At 39.4% G+C, this 5,610-nt stretch overlaps 1 long non-coding RNA gene across 2 annotated transcripts; it reads left to right on the plus strand.

The window, feature by feature from the left end:
- The first annotated feature begins 286 nt into the window (after positions 1 to 286).
- LOC140737523 (uncharacterized) lies at positions 287 to 3,690 on the plus strand. Of its 2 annotated transcripts, XR_012101186.1 has the most exons (3): positions 287 to 374; positions 705 to 786; positions 3,136 to 3,690. It is a non-coding gene; the product is annotated as an uncharacterized lncRNA (long non-coding RNA). The 2 variants fall into 2 exon arrangements; XR_012101185.1 differs by having other exon boundaries at positions 330 to 786.
- Positions 3,691 to 5,610: the final 1,920 nt, after the last annotated feature.

A 5,610-nucleotide genomic window follows, 5' to 3' on the forward strand; every position in this document is an offset into this window, starting at 1 on the left:
GATTATTCCTTCCCACTGACGTAGCTTGTACAGTGGTAGAAATTGTGAGCTATGTTTGGAAGTTAAAAACCAACACCTTTTAAAAAGACCCTTGGCTTCTAGTCGCTGTGGGTGTGCTCCTGCTCAGATTTGGCAAATAGATTATGTTGGTCCCCTTCCGTTACAGAGGTGATTCCAGTATCTCCTCACTATGACAGACACTTATTCTAGTCTTCTTATGGAAATCCCTACTGTTAAAACTAATTAGGATGATACGCTTCAGGGATTAGAACATCTTGTTTCTGCACATGGTGATCCCCTTATAATTCAGTCCGATAGTGATTCACACTTTATGGTTCTAGGGTACAAGCGTGGGCCTTCTCTAATGGTGTACGGTGAGTCTTCCTGTCCCCGGTTATCCTCAGGCCAGTGATCTGATTGATTGAATGAATGAATGGCCTATTAAAATAGCAAATTTGTTTACTTACTCCTACCCATACCTTCTCTCGATGGTTTCCGGTCCCTTCCTGTGTGTTGTATAATTCCAACAACTGTCCCTTGGAAGAAGGTACTTGCTTTTTGTTAATAACAAGACATTGGATTATTTTTGTTTCTGATGGCACAACTGAATGCGCTGATAAAGAACTGATTCAGTTCTGCAAGGTGAGAGTGGGGGTTGGGGGGGTAAAGTGTTTGTAAAATATCTGTCTTTCCCTCTATTGCAGGGGGAGATTATTGCCAGCGAACGAGGAAATACATACAGGGTGATGGTACAAGGGCAGACCCATTCTGTGTGTGTGGATAAGGGTAATTTGAAAGCATTGCTAATTAACTCTCTGCTGCTAGTTTTAAAGGATCTGCTGAAATGGTGCCTTGTTCTGTACTAATGCTTATCCTGTGTTTTGTTGTATGACAGGTTCCTGTTGAGACCGAACAAGAGATTGACAACAAAGAAACATAGAAAACCTACAGCACAATACAGGCCCTTTGGCCCTCAAAGTTGTGCTGAACATGTCCCTACCTTAGAAAATATTAGGCTGACCCATAGCCCTCTATTTTTCTAAGCTCCATGTACCTATCCAAAAGTCTCTTAAAAGACCCTATCGTATTCACCTCCACTACCGTTGCCAGCAGCCCATTCCAGACACTTGTCACTCTCTGAATAAAAAACTTACCCTTGACATCTCCTCTGTACCTACTCCCCAGCACCTTAAACCTGTGTCCTCTTGTGGCAACCATTTCAACCCTGGGAAAAAGCCTCTGACTATCCACACGATCAATGCCTCTCATCATCTTGTACACCTCTATCAGGTCACCTCTCATCCTCCATCACTCCAATGAGAAAAGGCCGAGTTCACTCAACCTGTTTTCATAAGGCATGCTCCCCAATCCAGGCAACATCCTTGTAAATCTCCTCTGCATCCTTTCTATGGCTTCCACATCCTTCCTGTAGTGAGGCGACCAGAACTGAGCACAGTACTCCAAGTAACCTTATAATTTTGTGGAAATGTTATTATTGTTTTGTGAAAATGCACATAATAATAATAATAATAATAATAATAATAATAATAATAATAATAATAATAATAATAATAATAATAATAATAATAATAATAATAATAATAAAGTATTTTATTGATCCCAAGTGGGAGATTATTTCATTACAGCAGCAACCATTAAAAACACATTTAGCAATAATAATAATGAATATAATAATATTAACTAATAATAAAGTACAGAATAATAATATACACAATAATAATTTGCCAATATACAATCAAATGCAATACTGTGCAATAATAATGTATGAAATAATAAAATAGAGGCTATTGTACTATGATGTGTGTTCTCCTGTAACACAGAGATGAACTGTTTTATATGCTTATTGCATTTGGTAGGAACAATTTTCTGTAATGACCCTTGTGATAGAGTAGCTGAAATAACCTGTTTGAAAGGGTGTTCCACTATTTATTCAGTAAGTCATGGAGAGGATGTGCCTGATTGTCCATGATCAATAACAGTTTGTTTAGTGACCTCCTGCCCATCAGTAACTCAAGAGTCCGGACTGTAGCCAAGAATGGATCCAGCCTCTCTGATGAGTTAATTTAGTCTTTTTGCATCACCAATGCTGCTCCCCCAACATAAAGCAGCAAAAAAGACTGCACTTGCTACAACAGACTGGTAAAAGATCTCCAACATCCTGCTGCACCTATTGAAGGATCTCAGCTTCCTTAGAAAATAGAGTCTGCTCATCCCCTTCTTGTAAACAGCCCTTGTGTTGGTTTTCCAGTCAAGACTGTTGTCAAGGTGAACACCCAAGTATTTGTACTCCTCCACCACCAAAACTTCTTCTCCCAGAATGTATACAGGTATCGTCATAGTCCTCTTCCTCCTAAAATCAATCATCATCTCCCTGGTTTTGGCCACATTCAGGATGAAGTGATTCCTCCCACACCACTCCACAAACTTGTCCACCAGTCCTCTGTACTCTGACTCCTGCCCATCTCTGATACAGCCAACCACCGCGAAGTCATCCGAGAACTTCTGCAAGTGACTAGACTCAGATTTGTACTGAAAGTCCAAGGTGTACATGTGAATAGAAACAGAGACAGAACAGTCCCTCATGGTGCTCCAGTGCCACTCACCACTATTTCAGAAACAGAACTACCCAAGCATACAAATTGGGGTCTATCTGTTAGGTGGTCAGTAATCCAGGAGCTAGTGGATTTCTCTACGCCCAGCAGCTTCTGGCTCAGAAGAAATGGCTGGGTTCTATTGAAGGCACTAGAGAAATCAAATTATGTCATGTGTACTAATTGTGTTAACTGGGGGCCTATAAGTGTGAGAGTATGCTGTAAACATAGAGTAACTGGCCTCATATGATTTTTTTTCCCTGTGAAACAAGTAAAGTGCCAAATTGATTACCATCTGCCTCTTGTATTCCTGATCTCAATGTGGTGTTTGTAAATCTCACTCATTCTGTTTTAATTGTCAACAATATGTTGTTAGCACCTCTTGAAGATGAGGATGTAAATTTTAATGTGTATGTTGAGGTTAATAATTGGAACTGTGTATTTCTTAATATTTTAATCATCGTGATAATATTAGTTTCCAATCATCCAAGTGACATTAATATTTATTCTTCATTTTAAGCAGAAAGAAGAGTTCTATGTGTCCAGGCATTCAAAGAGGTCGAACGTGTTTTATTAAATGTTATTAAGTACTGCAAGAAATTCTGAACACTTCCAAGTAACACATTAACTTTTTTGTGAGGTCACAGCATGTAAGGTTAAACACTATATGTTTGTTAATGTCTAATGTTTGCTGATAGTGGCTGTATTCTTTCCTGTCCTCAGGCATCAACAGGATGAGGACAAAAGAGTTTATCTGTCTGTGTGTGTGTGTCTCTCTCTCTCTCTATGCTTGTGGAACAGCTATTTATTGGGGCACCTTTCCCTCAATTCTTGGTACTTCACCTGGACTAAGGAACTCACGATCAGTGCCTATGATCCAGTGTGGTTTCACGAGTTGAATTTCAGAGCACCCCCATCAGCAGGGATAACCAAATTGCTCGATAACAGTGACTATCAAGTGGTGACTAAGAATCGTGAGCCCTAAAGTCTTTGTGGAGATCTTTGTAACTTATAAGTTTTAATTTTGAGTGGTTTATTTGTGCTTCCTATTTTCTGATAATAAATTATGCCTAAGCTACTTTGTTGTGCTTGTACTCTTATTACCACATTTCCTGGACATTCAAGTTGTTTGGGTCTTTTGGGTCTGTGCAACCCAGCTCATTACAACTCTGAACCTTGATGTCCTGAGCTATAGTAGCAGTGCACTAACTGCTACATCCCAATTGCTTGCAGTACTCCAAATGTGGCCTGATCAACATATTTTACAACTTCAACATAACATCCCAACTCCTGTACTCAGTGCCCTGATTTATGAAGGCTAATATGCCAAACTTTTATGTGTGACCCTATTTACCTGTGTTGCCACTTATAAGGAATTAAATTAACAGGTCCTTTTATTCTACCACACACTTCAGAGCCCTGCCATTCACTGTCTAAGTAAATTGCAACACCTCACACTCAACTGCATTTAATTCCATCTGCCATTTTTCAGCCCATTTTCCCAGCAGGTCCAGATCCCACTACAAGCTTTGATAGACTTCCTCACTATCCAGTACGCCCCCAGTCTTAGTGTGTTTTGAAAATTTACTGCATTATCATCTAACTCACTAATACTGGTGATAAACACTGGACCCAGCACCGATCCCTGTGGCGCATCATTAGTCTCAGGCCTCTAGTCAGAGAAAATCATCTACTGCCACTCTGGCTTCTTTTGCTAAGCCAGTGTTGAATCTAATTGGCTGCTTAATTCTGAATGCCAAATCACTAAACTTCAGGACCAGCATCCCATGTGCAAACTTAGATAGATATTTTGTTAATCCAAATAATCAAAGTGCACATTTCTGAGGAACAATTGACAATTTATTTGAATTAGAATCAAGTTTATTACTGCTGGCACTGTTACTAAGTTTATTGTTCTGTTGCTCCAGTTCAATGCAATGTTATTACAAACAGTGCAAAAGGCAAATAATAATGTAGTATTCAAGAGTACATGGACCATTCTGAAATATGAGGGAGAAGAAGTAGCTGTGCCTAAAAATTGAGTCTGTATCTTCAGGTTCCTGTACTTCCTCCCCAGCGGCAATAATGGTAAAAAGGGAAAGTCCTGGATAGTGAGGGACTTCAAGGCTGTGGCCTTGAGGCACTAACTCTTGAAGGTGTTGTTGATGGTGGGGAGGGTTGTGCCCATAATGGAGCTTAAGGAGTCTACAACCTCTTGGGAACCTGTGCATTGGAGGCTCTCCATTGTACATTTGTAGCAACTTGCTGGAGTCATTGGTGACATACCAAATATCCTCAAGCCCCACAGAGCCACTGACATGGCTTTTTCATGCTTGCCCCTTTCATGGGCCTGTGGAGATATGACGTGTAAGAACATGATTGGAGAAGGTTTTGAGCATGTGCAGGAATGATAGAAAGATCGAGACAAACATGGTATTTTAAGCACGTTGTGATTGCTGTTAAATAAAAGTTATATTCTTCCAGAATATGATTCTTTATTAGTAACCCATAACACGTACAAATATAGAGAAACCAACATGGTGTCAGAAGTCAGTCTGGAAGAATAATATGTTTCCTAACACAGAAGAATCGAAGATAATTTTCTGAAAAAAGAGCTTGAACTGTCTTGGTGTTTGCTAACAGTTTTACAAATGGAAGGTTTGCAGCCTCCATCGACACTTCAATTGTTTGGGAATGTAGCTGAGAACTGGAGAAAACTTAAGCAACTTTTTGAATCGTATTGATTGGCAATCGAAGCGGATAGAAAACTGGAAGAAACGAAAGCCTGCAATTCTACTCCACATAATAGGTGATGACGCAATTGAGGTATGTAATCATTTTATTTTTGAAGATGGAGATAATTTAAAGTTAAAATCAATAATGGACAAATTTGAAGCATTTTGTATATCATTAAAAACCGAATTGTTTGGGGCATTCTGGATATTGGTCTGAGAGAAAGACTGTTATGAGAAGAAGACATAGATTTGGAAAAAGCTTT

The sequence above is a fragment of the Hemitrygon akajei genome, chromosome 13 (genome assembly GCF_048418815.1).
Source record: "Hemitrygon akajei chromosome 13, sHemAka1.3, whole genome shotgun sequence".
Taxonomy (NCBI): Eukaryota; Metazoa; Chordata; class Chondrichthyes; order Myliobatiformes; family Dasyatidae; genus Hemitrygon; species Hemitrygon akajei.